At 39.5% G+C, this 25,785-nt stretch overlaps 1 protein-coding gene across 6 annotated transcripts in view; it reads right to left on the bottom strand.

Annotated features, from left to right (window-relative positions):
• The window catches only part of MYO16 (myosin XVI), a 698,554-nt gene that overhangs the window by 589,040 nt on the left and 83,729 nt on the right, over window positions 1-25,785 (bottom strand). For 2 of the 6 annotated variants that reach the window (XM_005586231.4, XM_074021384.1), the window contains exon 1: window positions 14,937-15,006. The exons of the other annotated variants lie outside the window; for them this stretch is intronic. The gene's annotated coding sequence lies outside the window, so the exon portion shown is untranslated. Of the gene's footprint in view, window positions 1-14,936; window positions 15,007-25,785 lie in introns of those variants that run through there. 6 annotated transcript variants of the gene reach the window in all.

Here is a 25,785-nt window from a genome sequence, read left to right as displayed (position 1 = left end):
AATTTTTTACTGAAGCATCTGTAAATGAACTTCCGGTAGACTTATCTATCCAGAGGAAAAAGAGCACTAATACAGACAAGCTGAAAGTAAAGGCAAGAGCTCCTTTTTTTCTTTTTAACCATTCTGCAATTCTACCTACTTGTTTCTCTCAGCTCTCCTCCTCTCTTCTGCCTCAAGGTCACCTCTTCCTTGTTAAGATAGCTCTTGGCCATTTGCTTATCAGAGTCTCTGCCAGATCCAACAATACTGCAGCCAAGAATAAAGCAAATATAAGAAGGAGGATTTACTATAAATGGCAGCATGAATGTGGCTGAATTTAAAATGCTTGTATAACTTCGACATCGCACGCTTCCATCAGCACCTATGCATGCAATTTGAAATGATTTTAGAGTAGCACTGTGCTCTATGCTTCTTTATAAACCAGGGCGGGGCCCTTGTCTTTCTGTTTCTCCAGATGAACCAACATGCAGGAGGATTTCAACAATAAGAGAAGAGTACCTTCGCCCACAAAGCGCTCCAGGTCCCAAATATTTTGAAGTTCAGTCGAAGAAAAAATTTCTAGTGCAGCATAATCATTAAAAAAGAGCCCAAGAGAGGAAACGGCTGAGGCAGGCAAATGTTAGTAAATTTAATCAATCTCACAGAAAGGCCTCAACGGAGCGTGCACAGTACATTCTGACTATGTGTGTGCTGGTCCGGTCCCTGTGTTAGTCCTTATGTGCGCTGTCTCCTTTAATCCTTGCCACATTCTCATCCTACAAACTCCGTACTACTGTTAGTCCATTTTAGAGATGGACAAACAACATCTAGGGAGGTGATTGTCAAGGCTGAAGAAAGAGTAAGCCTGGATACCTGTTTCAGGTGGAACAGTCAGTCAGTCCCAGAGCTTCACATGAACTTTATTCTGTTTATTCCTAAATAATTTCTTGTTTCTCCTATATACTTTATGAAATTGTCAGGAAGATCTGACAATTTTGTTTCGGGCCCAGTGTTTTCCTCCCCAGTGCTCTTTCAGGTGTCCATGATTCATCCTTTCAGATGACTGTTAGTGGTGTTCCTTCTAGCCAATCTGTTTATTCAGGGCCATTCCATGAGGCTTTTACTCAAATAAGTATGTTTTTAAAATGTCTATCTACAGTCTTAACATTATTCTACAAATGGTAGGGCCATCATGACCTATATTAAAAACAGAAAGGATTTGGATCGGATTCAGTTCAGATAAATAAATAAATCTATCTATCTATATAATTTACTTTCATTTTTTAAATTTTTTAAATTGAAGACAAAGAAGCAGAAATGAAATTTCCATGCTGTCAAACACAGCTAAATCTTGGCTTCTACTGTGCTCATGTTGCTAAAGTCCTTCTCTGATCTCCCTCTAGTGTCTTTCGTTCAGTACTACATTTACTCATCAGCTTAATGACTTCAAAATTGTTCCTTCATTCATTCACTTGGCTGATATCATTGAGCACCTGTTTGGGGCCAGGCACCTCGCTGGTGTATGTGCTGTGAACAGAACAGACCCGGGCCCTGCCCTCATGGGACTCACCATCTAGAGAAAGGCTAAGTGTTAAGGAACCATGGTGGCCCAGGGGCCTGAGAGCACTCCCACCATCTTCCCTTTTTCTGAATCCCCCTTTGACTTTGCACCCATTTCTAGCCCTTTCTCCCCAGTGCAAAAGCTGCAGCCCCAGCTGTGGGTGATACAGAAGAAGAAGAAGGGCTGGGCAGATCAGGGAGAAAGCACAGGAGAAGGCCATGAGAAGAATGAGGAGGAACCTTCCAGGGACCCCATAGCTTCCTGGGCTGGCCTGCAGAGGCTTGAGTTGTGGGCCGGTGAGAGGTGCTGAACCTGCCTATGGAAAATAAGGCAGTGAGGAAGAGAGATTGTGAAGAGTGTTGCTGGGGTCACACATTGGGTCCCTTTCAATATCCTTCAAGAAATAAAGATTTAAAAAATTTTTTTACATTGAGTTTGGTTACAAGGATATACTTTCAAAAATATCATCGTGGGGTAGCTCACACCTGTAATCCCTGCACTTTGGGAGGTTGAAGTGGGTGGATCACCTGAGATTGGGAGTCTGGGACCAGCCTGGCCAACATGGTGAAACCCCGTCTCTACTAAAAACACAAAAAATTAGCCTGGCGTGGTGGTGCATTCCTGTAATTCTAGCTGCTCAGGAGGCTGAGGCAGGAGAATCAGTTTAACCCAGGAGGCGGAGGTTGCAGTAAGCTGAGATCGTGCCACCACACTCTAGCCTGGGCAACAGAGCAAGACTCTGTCTCAAAAAAAAAAAAAAAATTTGTGGGTAAGTGGGTTCAGACATTTGTTTCTGCATAGATATATACGTATTTATATGTGTGTATATATATGTATGTGTGTATTTGTTATGTTTAACATATAGATAGCATTTATGAAAAATACTATGGAAGTCAGGAATAGGTTAAGATGAAAGAGAAGAACAGGAATGGTGGAATTTAGCTGTGGGGGTGCGAGGGAGGGTTCCAGCTAGGTCTGATGAGAAAGCTTTAGACGAGGTGTGCACGATGAATCAGCACTAGTTGGGGAAGGCGCCTGGGCAGAGTGTACAGCATGGGTCACTCGTATATAATGGCAAATTATTAGTAGAGGAACCAAGAAAATACCCACATAGCTACCGGGGAGCAGGGCAAAGGCAGAAGCCATGCTACCAGGAGCTACAAAGGCTGGATAACAGGCCCCTGATGCATGCAGTAAAGGTCACATTTAGATGCAGCCCTAGGTCTATGTGCACAACTAAAATGATCATGTGAAGCTTCCAAAACAGTGACAGAAACTAAAATCAGAGTTTCCAGAAATCTGCAAAACTGAAAGTGATAATTATCGATCGTTAGAATTACAAAGTGCTGTGGGAAAGAGATCCCGACTAGCTGAGAAAATCAAGGGAAGCTTGATGATGTTTACACTGCTTATTTTTAAAATGGGCAGTTTTTAGACATGCTGAGATTGAGCTGAGGGAGAGCACTGTAAGATCAGAGAACAGGAACAAGAGAGAAGAGAGGGGTGAAACCCTAAGAGAACAACCAGTAGTTAAGGTTTAGCAGAAGCATGGCAGCTGGAAGGACAGTAGAGGGTGACAAGGTACGTAGCTCCCTGGTGTCATTGGCTGGCTTTGGAGAAAGTGTGAGCACACTGAGTTCAGTCCCAAAAAGGTCCACAAGAGGCAGTGGAGGTGTGGGGGTTCCATTCTTTCTATACCAACGCTACCCCTCTAAGAGTCTGGGAGCAAGTAAATGTATTAGTTTGTTATTTACTGTATTAGTTTATTTTCCTGCTGCTATGAAGACATACCCAAGACTTAGTAATTTATAAAGGGAAGAGGTTTAATTGACACACAGTTGTGCATGGCTAGGGAGGCCTCAGGAAATGTACAATGATGGCAGAAGGGGAAGGAAACATGTCCTTCTTCATATGGCACAGGAGAAGTGCTAAGAGAAGCAGGAAAAGCCCCTTATAAAACCATCAGATCTCATAACTCACTCACTGTCATGAGAAACGCGTAGGGGAACCACCCCCGTGATCTAGTCACCTCCCATATGGCCCCTTCCCCAACACGTAGGGATTACAATCCAGGTTACAATTCAAGATAAGATTTGGGTGAGGACACAAAGCCAGACCATATAATTCCACTCTTGTCTCCTCCAAAATCTCATATTTCTCAAGTTTCAAAACACAATTATGCTTTCCCAACAGTTCCCCAACGTCTAAACTCTTTCCAGCATTAACCCAAACATCCAAGTCCAAAGTCTCATCTAAGACAATGCAAACCCTCCCTCCTATGAGCCTGTAAAACCAAAAGCAAGTTAGTTACTTCCTAGATACCATGGGGATACAGGCATTGGGTAAGTACACCGGTTCCAATGGAAGAAGTTGGCCAAAACAAAGGGGCTAGAGCCCCCATGAAAGTCTAAAGTCCAATGGGGCAATCATTAAATTTTAAAGTTCTCAAACAATCTCCTTTGACTCCATGTCTCACATCCAGGTCACACTAATACAAGAGGTAGGCTTCCATGGCCTTGGGCTGTTCCACCTCTGTGGCTTTGCAGGGTACAGCTCCTTCTACCCCTTCGCCTCCCTGTTTTCATGGGCTGGCATTGTCTATTGCTTTTTCAGGTGTACAGTGCAAGCTGTTGGTGTATCTACCATTCTGGGGTCTGGAGGACGGTGGCCCTCTTCTCATAGCTGCACTAGGCAGTGCTCCAATGGGGACTCTGTGTGGGGACTCCAACCCCGTATTTCCCTTCCACACTGCCCTAGCAGAGGTTCTCCATGAGGGCTCCACCCCTGCAGGAGACTTCTACCTGGATATCCAGGCATTTCCATACATCCTCTGAAATCTAGGTGGAGGTTCCCAAACCTCAATTCTTGACTTCCGTGTGCCCAGTGGACCAATATCATGTGGAAGGCTTGAGACTTCCACCCTCTAAAACAATGGTCCGAACTGTACCTTGGTCTTTACCCATGGCTGGAGCTGAAGCAGCTGAGACACCTGCTGCCATGTCCTGAGACTGCACAGAGTAAGGGGAACCTGGGGCTGACTCAGAAAGCCATGTTTGCCTCCTAGGCCTCTGGGCCTGTAATGAGAGGGGCTGAGCAGGTCTCTGACATGACTTGGAGACAAATTCCCCATTGTCTTGGTGATTAACATTTGACTCCTCATTACATATGCAAATTTATGCAGAAGACTTGAATTTCTCTCCAGAAAATTGATTTTTTCTTTTCTATCACATCATTACACTGCAAATTTTCCAAACTTTTATGCTCTGCTTCCCTTTTAAACATAAGTGCCAATTTCAGATAATCTCTCTCAAGTTTAAGTTCCACAGATCTCTAGGGCAGGGGAAAAATGCCATCAGTCTCCTTGCTAAAGCATAGCAAGAGTGACTTTTACTTCAGTTCCCAAGAAGTTCCTCATCTCCATCATGAGACTACCTCAGCCTGGACTTCATTTTCCGTATCACTATCAGAATTTTAGTCAGAATGATTCAGCTAGTCTCCAGGAAGTTCCAAACTTTTCCACATTTTCCAATATTTTTCTGAGCCCTCCCAACTGTTTCAATCTTTGCCTGTTACCCGGTTCCAAAGTCACTTCCACATTTTCAGGTATCTTTATAGCAGTGCCCCACTACCCTGGTACTAATTTACTGTATTAGTTCATTTTCACAATACTATGAAGAAATACCCCATACTGGGAAATTTATAAAGGAAAGAGGTTTAATTGACTCACAGTTCTGCATGACTGGGGAGGCCTCAGGAAACTTACCATCATGGCAGAAGCGGAAGCAAACAAGTCCTTCTTCACATGATGGCATGTGAGAAAAGTGCAAAGTGAAGGAGAAATAGTCCCTTATAAAACCATCAATCTCATGAGAACTCACCCACTATCACGAGAACAGCATGGGGGAACCACCCCCATGATCCAATCACTTCCCACGTGGACCCTCACCCAACCTTCCCACGTGGACCCTCATCCAAATTACAATTTGGATTCCAATTCAAGAGGAGATTTGTGTGGGGATACAGAGGCAGACCATGTCAATACCCTACAATATTGCAGGATACTTGGACATTGGAAGGGATTTTTTTTTTCACATGGAGCAAATCAGATGATGAGTATTCCTGTAAGATAAACAAAGATAGATTACTAAGATGGGCTCCTTAAAAGTAGAGGTAATTACATTTTTGGCACTCATGGCTATACTTAGCTTTCAAATATACTTCTTTCACAGGCGTCTATATTATGTCTAAGAGTCAGTCCTTTAAGAAATGATCATATAAAACTGAACACGCATATAACTGTGATACAGGACTATGAAAAAGGATACAAGGGCTTTGCTTATTATCAGAACCCATTGCCACTACCAGATATGGTTTGTTTCCCATGGAACACTCCACTGATAATTCCTGAAAAAGTAGAAATGTTTACACATGGATAGAATATTTCAAAAGTGGATCATCCTGCTGGGGCATTCCAAATTCATTCATCCATCTAGACAACCACCAATCCATCCATCCATCTATGCATCCAGCCATTTATTCAATAATATGATACCTATTACCATGAACTGTGCAGAGGTATACAAGTGGAAAAACAGACATTGTACTTGCCCTCTAAGGCTGACAACATAGTGAGGAAAACAGAAACACAGTTGCAATTAAGTTGGTAAGTGCTTATTTAAAATCCTTCCATAAAATAAAAATCAGCTAAAGGAATATTCATCAAAATCAGAAAAATCAAGCACTACACTAACATTTATGATAGAAAAGTTCAGAATCCAGGACCTGAACTTATATATTAAAGATAACTTTAATAATTCAAAATAATTTAATATTTTATATTTAATAATTTAATAATTCAAAATAATTCAAGTCAACTCCAATGTTAATATTTGAGCTAGTATTGTCAAGAATTTCTCCACTAGCATCTCAACTTTGATCATTCTGCTAGTTCTTTTGTGCTATCACCATTGCAATAAATGGCCACATTCACTCACTATGATTTTCGTCTACACTTCTCTAAACATTACTTCATTTCCTTGGTCTTACTATAGCATTCTTTTTTCAAATATTACAAGTCAGTATTTTAGTCCTTGCCTGGCTTTCCCAAAAGGAAGTTTCAGATTTAGTTCCTTGGTGCAGGGGTGTCTTTTTCACCAAAATATCCTAGTATGCCTCATTAGGTTATACACAGTATAGGCACTGATATATATGGTCTAGCTCTGTATCCCCACCCAAATCTCATCTTAAATTGCAATCCAAATTGTAATTCCCACTGTTGGGGGAGGGACCTCATGGGGGGTGATTAATCATGGGGGTAGTTCCTCCATGCTGTTCTTGTAAGAGTGAGTGAGTTCTTATGAGATCTGATGGTTTTAGGCGGGGCTCTTCCTCCTTTGCTTTGCATTTCTCTTGCCTGCTGCCTTGTGAAAAAGGATGTATTTGCTTCCCCATCCACCATGATTGTAAGTTTCCTGAGGCCTCCCCAGCCAAGCAGAACTGTGAGTCAATTAAATCTTACTTTATATATTACCTGGTCTCAGCTATTTATCTGTAGCAGTGTAATAGCAGACTAATACAGGCACTCAATATATCTATTGAATGTATTTGTTATTGATATAGGATCACTAGTGTTTAAGAAAAAAAAAGATTTGGAAAAGAGTAATGTATTAAGGCTTGACTCAGAGACAGGAAAATAGCATAAGCATATGTGTCAGCTGTAACAGGATGGTGTATTGAACTGCCTTTGTTCATTTAACCTGGTACAATTATAGCCACCAAACTGCTAAATATAGCAAAATATAGATAGTGCTATAAGTGATAAAACAAGCCATTCAAATGAACTCAGAGTAAGAGAAAATTAATAAGTTCATCCAAAGAAGTTAATCACATGAATTGAAAGCAAAAAAATTAGCTTAAATTTAAAATGTAAAGACAATGACCTATCCAAACATCAAACATTATCATTAGATAATATAAATATTATTTCAGAGATTTGACATCTAAAATCATAAAAAACCAAAGTTGTATATGAAATTGATGAATAACATATTTCAGATTAAGTCTATGAATTTTTTCCCACCTTTGGTTAAATTTAGAAATAAACTATAACTAATTTTAGAGCCAATTAACAATTCAGAACACATGCACTATCTCTATTAGGAAATGTAGTCAATTTAATGCCTCCAAGATGGATCAAAACATTGTAAGATGATGTCAATGTGTCCAGGATTTTCCTAATTAGCAAAACTGGCTGTTCCCTCTGTCCCTTTATCCCCAACACAATCATGACACACATCAAATCTAATTCTCAGTTGGTTTTTAGGTAAGATATGTGTTTCATGATATCTCAAAATATTCCCTTGGAATATATTTTTTAAAACAAAGAGCAAATCCTTTACAATTCATTTTCGATTTTGAGTCAAAATATTCACTTATTACATACTTTTCAATAGGCTCATTTTTTCACTTTCAAACCACATACTGCTTAACCAGAGCTTAAATGGAAACTAGACATTTTTCCAGGTTCTTTCTCCAGGAATGTTCCCTCAATTTAGGATATGCTTTTCCATATCTATTCCACTACTTCATAGCAAGTGTTATATTTTCTCTAGTTTTACTTCTAAATTCAGTAGAAACTTTTTAGTCAATGAGAGAAAACTGCAGGAGTAGAGATGGAAAATGGATTCCATTGGTGGTAGTTTAAAAATGAAGATTCTTCTACAAATATTGAACTATTTTATGGAGTAAAAATATTCCTCAGAAGCCGGGCGCGGTGGCTCACGCCTGTAATCCCAGCGCTTTGGGAGGCCGAGGCGGGCGGATCACAAGGTCAGGAGATCGAGACCACGGTGAAACCCCGTCTCTACTAAAAATACAAAAAATTAGCCGGGCGCGGTTGTGGGGCGCCTGTAGTCCCAGCTACTCGGGAGGCTGAGGCAGGAGAATGGCGTGAACCCGGGAGGCGGAGCTTGCAGTGAGCCGAGATCGCGCCACTGCACACTCCAGCCTGGGCAACAGAGCAAGACTCCGTCTCAAAAAAAAAAAAAAAATTCCTCAGTATTGTCCAGAAAATTGCAGGACCAAACCACCTACTTCCAACGTAGCCTTTATTTAATATTTCAAAGTCAAGACAGATTGATTTCTCAAAAGCAAGGCTCTAGGCCATAGTTGCAACATAACGTGAATTTTTCCCCATATTTGGTTATAGTTTAATGTTTTCATTTATTAGTGACATATTCTATGACTGTGTTGGTTTTCAAAAAATTCCCTTGGAAGAAGAAATCAAATTACTGTCAAAACACTTCAAAACTCCTACCAATATCTTAAGAATCTACACATATTCTTTTAAAATCACAATTATATAGAAGATGACTAGCAAAGAGTGCATCAGAGAGGCAAGAGTTAAGGAAAGGAAAAATAGCCTACAAAGAACCAAAGGTGCAAGAGGTCTACATCTTATAAAAACTGATAAAATGCTGTATGCCTGTGTGGGTGGTGCCTCAGTCCAGTCAGGGGCCTAAAAGAGAATGCCTGAGGCCACATGGCTTAAATCACAAACATGTACTTCTCAGAGTTGTGAGGCTGGAAAGTCTGGGATGAAGGCACACGCAGGCCTGGTGTCCAGTGATGGAATTCTTCCTTGGCTGTTTTTTCATCATATCCTCACATAACAATGAGAGAGAGAAAAAACTCTAGTATGTCTTCTTATAATGGCACTAATCTCATCATGTTGGCCCCACCATTATGACTTCCTCACCTCCCAATGGCCCAACCTCCTAATGTGACCACATTGGGGGTTTCAGTTCAACATATGAATTTGGTTGAGTCACAAACATTCAGTCAACAGCAGGTTGAAAGAATCAAGAGCACCAATTTCAAAGTCATACTCTCCCAATTTGAGAGGCCTGAGGAGATGTTGTAGGCTCCTGAATGTCTTGGTAAACTGCCTCAAGACAACATAAAGGTCACATAACCAAACACTCAGCAGTGTTCACCCACTGCCTACCTTGCCTTATTCTAAATACAAGGATTAGAAATATGAAGGACTACGCTCAGGGTGGGATTGGATGTTGGCACAAAGGTCTGGGATGCAGGTGAATGTGCATAACCTCTGGGTCCCTAGGATTATCTTATAACTTCTCTGGACACAGCCTCCTCATATACTCTGCGTGGAAGAATTTAGAATCATCTTGACACTTGAAAAAAAAAATTACTATGTTGTCATATTTAAAAAGAAACAAACTGTCTAGTCCACAATCTGAGTTTCAGATGATCATATAATTTATAGTTCTTTAAGTAGAGAATAATTAATTTGGTTTTCCCCTTTGTTTCCTCTGCATATAATTTTTATATAAATATATATATGTGATTTAAAATTATGTTCCTTCTCATTTTTTTTAAATATCTATTGGCATGGAACCTATTGAAAGTTCAAATAATCACTCTGCTGGTGGTGTACAGTTAAAATAAATAACAGGAAATTCTCTAACAGGTTTCAGGAAGCTCTCTAATTTTCCACTTTCTCACAACACAGTCCAAATTCTTCAAATACGAGATGTTACTTTTAAAAGCTTAAAATTCAGTTGCGGTGCTCCATGGGACACACATCTGCAAAGGGAAACGATGCATTGAATGAAGCACATATTCACAGTGATCTCTGTCCACCTTGCAAAAAAAGTGGTCCCTTTGTAAGGCTTTTATATGGGTCAGAACACTCTACCTGCTGGGTTCAAAGCCACACAAGAAGCCCTCAAGTATAAAGGACCTGGGATTACTTTTTTCTCTCTCTCTTCATATTTCTTTCTGTAAAATTAAAAAAAAATCTTCATGAGGAAAAGTGGCATAAAAATAAGCCCATTTTCAATAAGATCTGCTGGAAAATATAAAGTTGAAAAAGCTTATTTACTTTTAAAACACCATAGTAAAATAAATAAATGGTTAGCATTTAAGGCAAGACTGTTATCACTAACAGGTCTGTTATGGGATACATTTACTAAATTTTGCAAAAGCAACCATAAAATGAAAGAAAAAACAGTGTTCTTGTTCATACCATGGTTGCTAAGTTTCAAAGTATTTTCACTTCAAAGTCCTAGAATTTCTAAGAGAGAGTGAAATAGTTCAGTCATGACACTAGCTCTAGGGTATGGTTTCCCCACCATTTACCTTTTGTTTTTTAGTTTTGTTTCTCTCCTAGGGAACTATTTTTATATGTAGTAAATTCTATAGTAGTAAAAATTTCTAAAGATGATTGATGGAACCTAAAGTATTCTGAATGTATAAGGGTCAACAGTAGCAGCGTTAATAAATACAATGTTAACAAAGGAAAGTTATTGGCTTCTTACCAGGTACTGGACACTATGCTAAGCACCTGTGATGCACTGTGTTATTTCAATGCTCACAGCTCTATGTAGTAGGCAAAATGTTATAATTACCCACATTTCATACAAGAAGGCTGCAGCTTAGAGAGAAGTTCAGCAAATTAATCAATGCCAGTGATCAGTAAATATCAGAGCCAAAGTGCAAACGCAGTTTTGTCTGACATAATCAGAAACTCTTGAACAATCTTTGTTGATCAAATTTCCCCTACCCTTACACTCTCTCGGGGCAATGTTGGCAAAAGTTTTGCATCAGAATCAGAGTCCAAGAAAATGTAATCTTAAAAAGTCAAGGATTAGGGTAAATAGGAGTAATTAGAGAAGTACTGCTGACTTTTTTCAGCTGAATAATTGTGTTTGTACAAATAAGACCTGGGGGTGTGTCTGAAAATACAATGGATGACTGTGCAAATGGAGGGCCAAATTACTGGACATGGAATTGAAGAAAATTTTCCTAAACTTTGCATAAAGTCTGCTATGCTCACAAGTGGCCTTTGTGAATGGATTTTCTGTTGTTTACTTTTCTTTCCATGCCTGTACAAGGGTACAAAGAAAGGACCTCATTTCATGTCCAAACTCTCTCAACCCAAAACTGGGAAAGCATGTGAGTTCTGTGAGACAAACAGAAAATTATAGTAATTGGTGGAGGAGTAATTTAGAGCCAAAAGGAAACTTAAAAATTTTTAGCTCCCTAGGAATTCACAGAAACCTCCCAGTGGGCATTTGATTTTTTTTTTATGCATTGGGATAGCTCTACTTCGTCACTGATTCCAAATTCCAAACACACAGACGGAGTGCTATGATCCAGACACTCTTCTGTGTGGTACACATCCTTCTTAGCTATAAGCAGACTGTGACCTATGACTGGTACTTGAATTACAAAGCAACAGCCGAGAGTCAACACAACCCTTGTTTTTCCAAGGTATTTAAGAAAAGAATACCTACAGAAGCAGAAATAAACCCAGGTAATTTTGTTCAGCATTCCAGTTGTTCATACACATGGATTTCTTGCACTCGATCTCAATCAAAGCAGTTTTATGTTCCAATGAATAAAAATGGTGCAAGAGGAGATCATACCTATCTTTGCAAATCACATAATAATTCAACACACACTTATTCATTGCTGCCTATTTCATCATTGAAACCATGTTTTTCTATGAAGTAGCAAGTCTGGTAACAGAAAGTGGACACTCAACTCATAATTGTCAGTAGCAGCAAAAAAACAAACAAAACAAAAAGTCTCAACCTATCACTTGAATAACAACCTTTAAAAATATTGTCCTACCATGGAAAGACAATTCACTTTTGGTTTGTTATATGAATTTGAGGTTTAATTCTTAAAAATATGGAAATAAACATGCACATGTATGTTTATTGCAGCACTATTCACAATAGCAAAGACTTGGAATCAACCAAATGTCCATCAGTGACAGACTGGATTAAGAAAATGTGGCACATATACACTATGGAATACTATGCAGCCATAAAAAAGGATGAGTTCATGTCCTTTGTAGGGACATGGATGCAGCTGGAAACCATCATTCTCAGCAAACTATCGCAAGAACAGAAAACCAAACAGCGCATGTTCTCACTCATAGGTGGGAATTGAACAATGAGATCACTTGGACTCTGGAAAGGGAACATCACACACTGGGGCCTATTATGGGGAGGGGGGAGAGGGGAGGGATGGCATTGGGAGTTATACCTGATGTAAATGATGAGTTGATGGGTGCTGACGAGTTGATGGGTGCAGCACACCAACATGGCACAAGTATACATATGTAACAAACCTGCATGTTGTGCACATGTACCCTAGAACTTAAAGTATAATAAAAAATAAAATCTTTCAGATCACTTAATACAAATAAGAATTTCACTATTTCTGTACTAGAGGTGAGAAGTTTAGTATTGTCTCTCTGTCTGTCTGTCTGTCTGTGTCTCTCTCTCTCTCTCCATCACTCCAATGTTTATTTGTGGAAAGCCATATGCAAATTACTACCACTAGAGTGTCAGCAACTTGAAGGCAGGAATCAGATTTGCTGTGTGATTCATTCTGTGCCCTGTTGCACAATCGCTGGCTCATGGCAGGTGCTGAATAAATATTTGCAGAATAAACAAATGAAAGTAATGCTGATGCCGATCTCTGACCCCTTTCCCATATGTCTCACTAAAGCAGCTATCTCCAAGGTGCTGGTGATTCACCTTTCGGTACTAATGGTATTTTCAGCAGTGGAGCAGTCATGGATAGGGAATGGTGGACTCTTCAACAGGATAATTATTCTAAGGCAACTTCTCACTTGCAGTAAGAGCTGGTAAAGAAGGAAAAGTTATCTTTTCTATTATGTATCCCTGTTTATAAACACAAACATAGAGTTACAATATTATAAATAATATGAATTGGTTTTCCATCTTGAAACCATCCCACAGATATAGAAGACCTTACAATGGTTATGAAACACAACCTAATGTTTTTACCTTGACCATGACTGCATGAAACCGCCAGTAATCACACATCAGCAACTTTGTATGTTTCAAACTGACCAAAAGCAAGCCATGGCTGATCAAAATTGGAAAGTAGAGGGGAATGGCAGGGCAGGAGAGGGCAGAAGAACTACCAATTGCATTTTATAAAATGAGTTGAGAAATACTGTCTATAGCTGATAGAACAATAAATACAGGCTTAAGGGTTTTGAAGTTACCAACGTGACCGACAGGAGAAAAACTAAGTTACGTGTATATATTAAACACAATGGGGTGATAGGAGATGGAGAGTGGTGTAGGATGAGCTGAATCCCTATCCATAACAGCAGGATATCAATAAGACAGTATCTAAAAAAAAAAAAAAAATTGCAGACTTGCCATATTATTTAGGAATCTGGAGGTAAATCCTTCCAAATCTAAAGACATAAATAGTTAAATGTTTTGCTCTGGGGTGCAAAACTAGGTAAGAATAGTTATGGGGCAAAGAGATTGTAGGTTTTCCTTATGAACCTTCAGTATCATTTGGTTTATTTTAACCATGTGTAGTTATCACTTTGCTATAAATATATATCTTAAGAGAGTAACAAAAATGTCTAACACATGAGTTTGTTGTAAGCATGTAGTGAAATAATGCATATAAAGAATTAATATCTGAATAAAGGAAGCATTCATAAATGATGGCTATTATTTTTTAACTTAGAAAATTTTTATTGATGCATAACAGATATATATAGTTTCAGGGTACATGTGATAATTTAATACATTCATTTAATTTTTACAAATCAAATCACTGTACTTGGGATCCATCAATTTAAGTATTTGTCTTTTCTCTATGCTAGAAATATTTGAATTATTCTCTTCTTTTTTGAAACATACAGATTATTGTAACCTTAGTCACCCTGCTGATCGAACACTAGGTTTTATTTCTTCTATCAAATGGTAGCAATTGCTTTGTAAAAAAATATTGTCAACGCTGAAAAATTCACACAAACACTGTTTCTACCAAAAGTACGTTATGCTTTGTGAAAATATGATATACACAAAACACATCACATATTGTAAAAAATGGTGTCAGTTTTAATTGTATGACACATACCATACACGGATTTAAAATGTATGTGTATGTGTGCTCTTGAATAAGAAAAAATACTATTTTCTATTATAAGCTTCAATCTTAAATTGTACACAAGATTTTGCTAAAACATTTCTACCTGAGAAAATCACTTTTCTGTCTGTTTTTCAAAACTTTTCAATATTTCCTCTTCACTCACGAAGACTTTCAGAATTGGGACTTTTTTTAGCTTTAATTAGAGTTAAAATTTTAAAGAGAATGATTGAATTAGACTGAGCTGAATGAATCTAGCTATCAGAAAGCAAAAACAAAAACCAAAGCAAAGAAAAAGGTTTTGATACTGACATATGCACATTTTAAAGTTAAAACAAGGGAACTTAAATTCATTCGTGGAAAATTCAGAGTTAATTCTGCATGGATTTCTCCTGTTCTTCTAAAAGGAAAAGTGAACCAGAGCTGACCCACTTACCACAATGTGGATGAGAGGCTCCAACCAGAAGGAAAATACAACCTCTGGAAATCTCTCCTCTGCTTTCACTGAAAGTCTCTAGGCGCAGTTCTGGTCCACGCTCAGAGTCTGACACATCCCTCCCCCGTCCCCACCTCTCAACACACACAGCTGATGAGGCCGATTCCTGCAGAACGACTTTAAAAGCAAAAAAGTCATTCCAGAAAACACATCAGCTCAGGTTGACTCAAAGGCAGCCCCATATTCAGCCCACAGCGGTTGGCTGCTGTCCTTTTATGACTGGAGAGCTGGAGTGCAGCTCTTTAATTAACAGGGAAGACTTAGCCTGCTCAAGGTAAAAAAAAAAAAAAAAAAAAAAAGACTTAATTTCTGAATTTGCATTGAACTCTGACATGTGCACTCCTTTTTATCTGTAAAACCACTCAAAGTCGCCACCACAATGAACGTTAAAATCCACACAATAAAAAAAGTTAAAGGTTTACACAGAAGGACTGGCGTTGAAGTGCGGCAGACAGAAGAGGAGGGTGAAGATCAGCAGTGTTATTTATTGGAGGGATCAGAGGCTGCTTAGGGCCAAGTCCTTGCTTTCTGTCAAAACACTCCCGGCAGGTGGAGAAGGGGCTGAGTGTCTACTGATTAGAGAGCCAAGAGGGACTTGAGCATCTGCAGGGGAGCGGCTGCCTGGGGTATTAGAGACCCAATTAGCCTTCCACTAAAAGAACGGAACTACCTTCACTGAGCTAGTTAATCACTTAGGGATGTAACCTTATATAATATGCAAAACTATTTTTGAAGGAACTTTTTTTTTTTTTTTAACTCAAGAGCAAGCTGTAAGTCAGGCTCTTTATAAAACATATCAGAGTCAGACTCTTCCAGCCATGTGGGTTGGGGAGATTTGACCTGATTCCATTAATCCATTCAATTTTGTGGAATGAATTAAATCAGCCTACTACTACTAAGAAAACTGGAGCAAAACTAATAAAGCCAATATAAACTGTGAATTTCCAATCTGGATATTCCAGGCTTCTGTGACTGGTCCCTGAAAGAAATCCATATGTATCTATAAAACAATTAGAGCTAATTTAAGAAGAGAGACGCCATGTACAGGAAGAAAAAACTTCCCCACAGAAGTCAAGATTTTGGCATTTTCACTTTAGAGTTCAGACAGTCAAAATACCCATGCAATATGTAGACTGAATATACTTAAGAATTTACAGTCAGAAAAGGAATAAATTTGCTTTTGATATGTATGAGCCAGAATTCACTGTATCTTAACCCTTCAGCAAAAGTTATCCAAAACTGATGATAAAGAGGCAAAAAATTATTCCTCTCCTCAGCTTCAGTGAATCATATCATCAGAGAAACTTCTATTTAGAAGAGTGCTGCTGACGACTGGTTCACACTCATTTCCAATGCAGAGATCCAACAAACGTATGCCTGAATATTTCTAAGAATGTCACATATCAAGCAGGAAATGGTACAAGACCCGTCATTTGCTCAACAACACTGGGCTGGTGGGGGCTAAAAGAACAGACCCAGTTCCAGGGATTGCCACAAAGCAATCAAAGAAGTTTCCCCGCACAGTGCTTTCAGGATGTCTGAAATTATCCAGCACCAAAGTGCCCCATCAGGGGAACTGAGGAATTCCAGTGTAGGTCAGTTGAGGCCAATCCTCCAGTATACGATTTCCAAAATATTTGTTAAAAGATGGCAACATAATAATCACCTGGCTAGGGAGGAGAGCAGCTGGCAAGAGCTAGAATAACCAGCTGGGATTCAAGAAAGACTTATTAGGCAAAGGATGAGGGAAGCAGGCATTGTGAAGGCGGGAAAGAGTGCCAGTGCTCTTCACCAGGACCTGCAGGGACGCCTGAGGCTAAACAAGTAAGGGTTACCATGGCTGCAATGAGGGAGACTACAGGCAGTGAGGCATTGTGGGGCATCTCAGCAAGAAGGACTTACAGGATGTGGACTTGTGTTAAGTAATTTTAGAGGGTGTTCGAGGAAGTGGGATCTTCTGTGAGTTGGACACTGTTGGGACATGGATGAGTTCTAAGATTGTGCCTCATGGTAAATCTTAGCTCTAAGGAGTGAGGACAAGAGCCAGGCTAGGGCTGTACTTGGTCAAGAAGCAGCATCACTCAGATTAGTGAGCAAGGGTGTCTTGGGTAGCCGGTGTTTGGGTGGCTTGAATAATGATCACGTTTTGTCTGTGTTCATGTGTTACAGAGGGGTCCTGTTCCATCATGAGCGCAGAGACACCTGGTCTGAGGGTTGAGGTTTGGAAAAACTGTTTATGTTCAGTGGAACACCACGGGCCAGCTGTGTCTGCCAGGTGCACCCTCCTGGGTGTCAGGGGCTGTTCTGCGCTTCTCAGAGGAGGACAGCAGGTGAGGTATTATTACCAGGACAGAGGGCGTGACGTGCTAACAGGGCTTGGGAGCAACATAGGAGCCCCGCAGACTCTAAATGTGACTTCATCACAGGTATCTGAGCTGGAGTGTTGACCTCAGCCTTGGAGAAAGGAGTGTTTAGTGGATTCATAGGTGAGGCTCTGAAACAGGCAGAGCCTGGGGCTAAATGCATCCACACCCTCAGTAGCTGGTCACATCTGTTCATGTCTAGTTTTACAGGTAACAGCTTCCGAATGTCATGGGTTAAGATACACCACTACGTAAACCACAGTCTTTATTTGTCACTTTCAAAATACACAGGCAAATGATTTGTCTGTGGGGCTTCATACTCTGAAGCCCAGACTGCACCATCCTGCAGTGGGTGGTGTCTCAGCTGCATCCAGGTGAAGGAAACACTGCAGTCTTGAGAGCAGCTCCTGCCCCTGCTGGCAGCTCCCTTGGGGAACTGATGTCCAGAATCCTTTGCCAGAAACCTCTGTTCTGTTGGATTAACCCAACTCCAGCATGCCTTCTGCACCTTTTACACAGCTTAACTCACAGGAGCATTGAAGCTTACGTTTCCATCTTAAATTCCTCTTAGAAGAGCCACTTGAGTATTTTAGTTTATTTTAATGCCACTATGTGTTCATATAAAATTACTGCTAACAAATTTTCCATTTCTGAAGCATGATATTCACCCCCACTTTACTACTCTTCATTTACTCTTCCCTTTCAAGAGAGAAAACAGGTCCCTCACAGATGACATTGAAATGACAGTGTAAGTATTCATTTCCTGGGGACCCAAGGCCAACGAGGTGCATCCACCTGCACTCACAGGGATGAACACTAGAGAGGCGTTCACCAAACTGTGTGGTGGCAGAGGGAATTTTCTTTGGAAGGAACCACGATTGCGATTTTCTCTGGAGAAGAGTACAATGTCCTACAAATTTTAACAATTACATCAAAAATTTATTTCAGGAATTGCATATAATTTTTTTTAATTAGAAAGCAATAATTGCCATGATATACTATTGAGAATGGCCCTGCGCTAGTATCAAAGCTTCTAAGAGAGAATGAATGCCAGCTCCCTAACCATACACACACACACACACACACACACGTGTACACCAACGCACACAGCCACCCTCACACACACACGCACCCCACAAACCCCATATAGCCTCCCACAGCCCCACCCCACTCCACACTCCCTCTTACACAGCTCCACACACCACACACACAGCCCCCCCACACCACCACATACCACACCTTACCCACCCCACTCCACACTCCCTCTTACACAGCTCCACACACCACACACACAGCCCCTCCACACCCCCACATACCACACCTTACCCACTCCACTCCACAGCCTCCACCTCACTCCACACCCTACACCCCCATATCTCCCCCACCCACCATCCCCTATACAAACCCCACACCCCACAGTCCCCACACACCCACCCCTAAAGCCCCCCCACACAGCCCCCCACACCCTCATACCCCCCAACATACCCCCAACACACACACCACAGCCACCCACACCCCCTACAACCCCACACACACATCCCACACACAGCCCCCAACAAGCCCCACACCCCCTACAACTCCCCCCACACACTCCACACACAGCCCACACACACCCACACGTACCCCATACAACCCCCACCCCCACACTCCCCCACAATCCCCCACACCCCTCCACACTCCACACGCCCCTCCATGCCCCAAACACACTCCACACACAGCCCCCCAAACTCACTCCCATACATACCCCAAACCCTCCCCACAGCCCCCCGCACCTCCACCCCCACCCCCCCACACACCCCACACACCCCACACACCCCACACACAATATAATGAAATTTTTGTATCTTATGTCTTTAAAAGTAGATAAACGTCCTCTATTTTGTATTTTTTTAATCCAAATGTTTCTATTCATAGAGTGCAAATATTGGCAGGTTAGCTGCTTTGTCTCCAAGCTAGAAAAGCTCTCCTGAGCATACCAGGAAAGAGAGACAAGTCAGCGTAAGCTCTTTCTTTTCTTCTCTACACTCAGCCATGTTATACTCAAAGTCAGGACCTTTTCCAAATTTGCTAGAAAAAGACAGAATCAAGAGCCAAATAAAAGCCTATTTAACTTCTTTTTATTTGAAACTTCAAAGTAGGTCATTTACACAGTGAAAAGGACAAGGAAGAAAAGAGAGAAAACAGTTAACAAAAAAATGAAGGCTCAACAACAGTAAAACCCTATTTCAAATACTTTTTTTTTCTAAAGCACATTGTCCACTATTGTTAGGAAAAATAAGTCATGAAATTGATTTTTGTTATGTTTCCTTCCAATCATTATGAAAAGCCATTGACTGTAAGCTAAAAATGGAAAAGAAAGAAGAAAAGAACCAAAGCCTGGCACTCAAAATGAAAGGATGGAGACATTAACCATTTATGAGCCTGATTTTTTTTTTAATTTTAAAGAGCAAGTGAATTATTATTGTGTGTTGAACTCAATTTTCAACTAGATTTTCAATGAAACCCTGAATGCTCCTCTTTTATGTTTAGGAAAAACTTGTGTTTTTAACAACTAACTCCATTTCTGGGAGATTGAAGCTCTTACACATCTTACAAATTATTTTCTTGGCCACAGCAAACAAGATCACCCCTGGAGTGCCTCCTGATGTCCAGAAGGCAGGACAGACTGCCGGGAGTCACCTGGTGATCTTGTTCAAATGCAAGTAGGAGTCAGGAGATCAGGTAAGGGACTTGAGACTGTTTCTAAGGATGCAAGGCTGGGGACCACAAGGGACTAGAAAGCTGCATTAAATTTCAGCAGCCCGCCCATGACCTACTCCCAGAAACTCCGTTAAGTTTGTGTGTCACAAGGACTGAACTTCTTTGGCTTTAGTATATTCAACAAAGAATCATAACGCACTGTATTAATTTCCTAGGACTGCCATGACTAAGTAACACAAACATGGTGGCTTACAATAGCAGAACTATATCCCCTCATAGTACTGGAGGCTGCATCTCTGAAATCAAGGGGTTGAGGTTGTGCTCCTGAAGACTGTAAGAAAAAGTTCTACCTCTCCTCTTCCAGTTTCCGGTGGTGGCCGGCACTTCTTGGTGTTCTACAACTTGTGGATGCATCACTACAATCTCCACCTCCGTCTTCACAAAGCCTTCTCTCTTTTGTGTCTTTTGTACCCTTGGGTCTTCACATAGTATTTTCTGTGTGTGTGTGTCTGTGTCCAAACCCCCCTCCTCTCATAAGAACATCAGTCGTTGGTTTAGGGCCCACCCTATTCCAGTATGACTTGATCTTAACTAGATTACATCTGCAAAGGCCCTGTTTCCAAATAAGGTCACGTTTGCAGGTCTCATGGATTACAGGTTCAACATATCTTTCTAGGGACACAGTTCAACCCAAAATGTGCACAGCAAAGTTTGGCATCCACTGAGACAGTAGTTCTTCATACTGACTGCTCTTTAGAATCACCAGAGGAACTCAAAATTATATCAATACTCAGCTACAACCAGTTAAATCTGATTCTAGGCTTAAATTCAGGCAGTACTCTTCTTTAAAACCTCCCAAGTAATTCTAGTGCATACCAAGGTTTGGGAACCACAGCACAGCATGAGACTCGGATTTTACAGACTTTGGTGAATATGTGTAGTATTTCTAAATGGAATGTCTGCTTTCTTAGTATGCAGATACACTGGTAATTTAATCTATGCTGGAAATATGCTGTTTAGAAAACAGGATTTTGATAATTGTTTTCAAGAAACCAAAAGTTTCTTCTCATTGAGATGATTTTAAAAACTTGATTTTTTAAAAAACGAGTATAATACGGATTATGAAATATTTATTCATATATATAGGATATATATAGTGAGATATATATATATCACTGCACACATTTAGAAATAAAGGCAAAGGGTTAAAGAGGAAAGTACATATGAAAGAATTAAACTGAGGAAATTTGAGCCAGGAAAGTCAATCAGAATAAATTAATGACATCTTAACACCTTTCTTAAGACTTGCCCATGATGATATATGTGTAATTTTGTCCAAAGGAACTAGAAAATCGAACTGTTTTTGAACTATTCTCTCCAATTGCCACCAATTTTCCAGACATACGATTCCAGGAAACATTTGCTAATGGTCTCTAAATTTTTCAAATAGATTGATGCCACTACTTGCTTGAGAGAGAGAGAGACAGACAGACAGCAAGAGAGAGAGAGAGAAGACAATAATGAGGTGTTCAATATATATATGGTCATACCTGGAGCCCTAAACAAGACTTCGGAAAAGGTAAAACAAGTAATATTGGGGCATCAGATGTCATTTTCTTTTTTGGATTGAAGACAGTTCTGCATTGGTATTTGCTTTGTTGTGACAGTGATTACTGGCTAAACAGTAATAACAATTTCATGAAACAATAAATTTCACTGTGTTTATTACAATATAGTGTAAAGTAGGGAGCTAAATAAATACTGGTATTTTATAATCCAGGGGAAAAGAAACCCCATTAATGAAAACATCAAGGGCTATACTGAGAAATATAGCATAATAAAATATGAGAAGTTAAACAGTAATATGAAAATATACCAAAACACAGCAATCAGGTAAACAATGATAAATAGATCATAAAATCTGTTCAGTAGGAAAAGGTAAGTATAAAGAAGTCAACATGTGGTTTATGTAAAACTAAGACATAATTTATCATCCAAACCAGGGACTTTGAGAAAAAATAAGTTGCTATTAAAAATTATGCCAGCAAAATAGGTGTAAGCAGAGACTGTTCCCAGCCACTATGAATTTAGTCCACCCCACCACTGCTCTCAGCTCACCTTTGCCTGTGCCATTGCTTTATCCCTTGAAATACCATTCTAATGTCTTTTCCATGATCAAATAGGAAGGAGTACTCATTTATTCAACACCAATTCCAATATGTTGTACACACAGTCCACAAATACTCAGTGATTATTAAGAATAGAAACAGGCTAAAACTATACTGCAGTAAAAATCAGCCCCCAAATCTCAGTGGCTGAAAACAAAGTATATTTATCTCTCAGGTTACCTGCCCACCATGGGTAGGCAGGGGTCTCTGTTCAGCCTAGTCTTGAACTTTAGCAATCGTGGAACCCGAGGAAAATGAAAGGATGTCCAAGGCCTCTCACCAACAGTGCGTGTCATGCCTTGGCAATGACACATAACAAATTCTTTCATATCCAATTCGCCATTACTAATCACACAGTACCACTCAAACATGAAAAGACTAGCAAATGCAATCCTACCTAAGTTCTGAAAGGGGTAAGTGGAAATATTTGCAAGTATAACGAATGTTTACCATAAAAATAACTTCATAACTCAATATCTTCTGGAACCTGGCTCTTAATAAATACCTTCCTTGGTATTTTTCCTTTTCTATTTTGAGGAGGGAAAGTCTATTAAAAACTGTTTCTAAATCTGCTCTTGGTTTAAAAGATGCTGCAGAGGAAACCATGTTTTACATATGCCCCACCTTCCATACTACCCTCTCTACCTAGCACTGAGCAAGTAATGATGCAGGTTCTTGGCACAGTCTCTGTGACCAGCACAGCCTAGGAAATAGCCACATTTGTCAAAGTACAAATAAGGGAAACTTCCCTTTCCCACATAGGCAGTGTTGATTGTGACATACAAATATAGTTTCTTTCAAGACACAGAAATACCAGTAGATTGCAGTCAATATTCTGACAAGTAGAGGGCACACACAAAATTCAATATATTGGATGATCTCTATAACATTAACTGAATATGTGTTGGTAATTTTAAAAACTCTGAAAAAATATTTCAAAGGGTGTTATTCCTAAGAAATAGTATGAGTCCATTTTTAAAAACATATTTCCTTAGTTAGATATTTTCTTTGTTTTCCAGATACTCTGCAGTAAACTTGCATTACATTTGCAAACAGAAAAAGATATTATTTTGGAGAAAAGGAACTAAGTGCTTCATGTAATGGCTATATTCAGGTATATTTATCTTTTCTGAGAAGGTAACATATAACTCAGATGCTAGCTTTTCTCACCGATGTATTATAACTTTTAAGTTGCTCTTAGAACACCACTTGATTGTATGACTATAATAAGCTGGTGTTTTAGAAGTAGAGTTTGATGTCTTGGGCAGTCATTCCCCTCCTTGAGGAGAATCTTCATGTGAAAAATGTTGGTTATCTATGTATAATGTTGTGTGGTGGAAAATATTATATATGAATTTTTCTTCTCAGTGGTGCCAAAAATGAGCAATTGCTAACCTCATCCTATACTCTTTCATAAAGTATACCTTGTCAATCTCAATTAAAATCATATTCCTTATTTATAGGATATCAGAATTTGTTGCTAAAACTTGCTGTTGAATTCAAAATGTGAATAACATTTCTGACATAACATTGTTTGGTAGTTTAAGGTGGTGAAATATCATATGGCCCCTGATGATGAAACTAGCCTGGTTTTCTCATAGAACTGATGTTTATGGTTCCTTTGAAATATACAAATTGACACTCCTAGCCTTAAAACGTGAGAAACTTACAGTTGTCTTATCTAAATTCTTTTCTCAGAAAACCAGCATCCCACCCAGATAATATCAAGGAGCTGAAACCCACAAAATCACTGCATCTGGACAATGAGATGCCAGATTCCTCACCATCATGGTCAGAATCGCTTAACTGACCACCTGCTTCCTGTTGACCAACTCCTCTTCCTTACCTCTCCCTAATTCCTGTTTTCCCACACAAGGTTACATTTCTTCCCTGCTATATAAACCCCTAATTTCAGTGAGTGGTGGAGATGGATTTGAGACTGATCTCCCATCTCCTCAGCTGCAACACCCAATAAAGCCTTTGTCCTTAGCAATACCTGCTGTCTCAGTGATTGGCTTTCTGTGCAGCAAGCTGCAGAATCTAGAGTGAATTCCTGGTGTTTTTGGTAACAAAGAAAACTCCTGTCTTCAAATTTCCTGCGGATCTCATTGGAAAGATAGGAAAATAGGCACTTTTCAGAATATTGTGGAACAATAATGCAATCACAGGGTATAAAGGGTCCTTATAGAAACTGAAAGTAACTCCAGGCTGAGGGGTTAAAGAGAGACAAGCTGGAGCAGAAGTTGTTGTCTGCTCTGAGATTCAGTATAAGAATCCTGCCACTTGTTAAATCATAATAACCAGTATCTCTTATCTGAATTTGGCAGTTGCTTTACTCCACCATTTTCTAAAGTACCCGACCCATTTTTCACCTACATGACATTTGATGCTTAAAAGGATTACCTTGAATGGACAAATACAGCCCCTTAAAAGTGACCACTTTGTATCTGCCCTGCAGTGACGTGCCTTTATCTCCAGGGAAGGAGTTGAGATTCAGTTAGCAGCAATAAAAATCTCTAGACGCTGTTTTTCTTTGGATACACTACTTAGCATATCTGAACCTCAGCCTACCAAATGGACATTCAGTAGTACCCAGCCCATTTTAAATATTTGTTTAAATTTAAAATATTACGAAGATGAGGGAAGGTTCTGAAGAAAAATATTTTTTAAAAAAATAGTCAAATAAGGATATTTCATAAAGGTGATTTCTCCATATTCAGTGTAAAATTATCATTTATAAACATTATTTGTTCATATTAATTCAGTCAAAATCTGTGTATTTTTCTTGGATTCATTTATTTTAAGTTAGTATGTTTTTCTAATGATCTCTTCTTTTTTCATCTGGGAAACATGTATGTGTGTGTGTGTTATGTGTAAATTACATGAATGTATATAATGTATGCATCTCATAAATATAATACCATTTAAAATTATTAATGCTAATTGAATGCCTACTCTGTGTCAAGATCTATTCTAAAAACATTTATGTGGTAACTTATTGAAACTTGTAGTAATCCATCCATCTTAGTTTTCAGATCAAATCTTAGGGAGGTTAAAATATTTTGCTAAAGAGTGAACATTGTAATAAACAGCAAACAAGTTATTTCTCCATCCTTTAATTTCTTATAATTTTGGAAAACCATTATTTATATTTTTATCTACATATAAATTGAGGACTAAGCTCTGATTTTTTATCTTGCCCATATTCCTACCTAAGGGGTCTAGGGAGTCATGCCCTATAAACCACAAATTCTCATCAGATGGGTTTTATTTGACCCTATATATTGTGACTTATTTTTCAGTCTGACTCTGGCATGACATTATGAGACAAGGAAAAAAATATTTAACCCCATAATATATTTCCTTGCCATATCTTGAAATTGCCCTGCAAAGTCTCTTGGGGGAAAAATCCACATTCTATAGAGAATCCCTTTCCCCCTTTGTTTTCCTTCCTTTCTTTCCAGATCCAGGAGATTATCGATTAAGAGCCAGGCACCCTTTTAGGTCTGATAAGAAACAATTTACAACCTGCTCTCTCTGAGGTCCCCTGAGAGCTCC

Source organism: Macaca fascicularis, chromosome 17 (genome assembly GCF_037993035.2).
Source record: "Macaca fascicularis isolate 582-1 chromosome 17, T2T-MFA8v1.1".
NCBI classification, from domain to species: domain Eukaryota; kingdom Metazoa; phylum Chordata; class Mammalia; order Primates; family Cercopithecidae; genus Macaca; species Macaca fascicularis.
The sequence above is the reverse complement of the archived record's forward strand: the minus strand, read 5'-3'. Positions and strand labels throughout refer to the sequence as shown.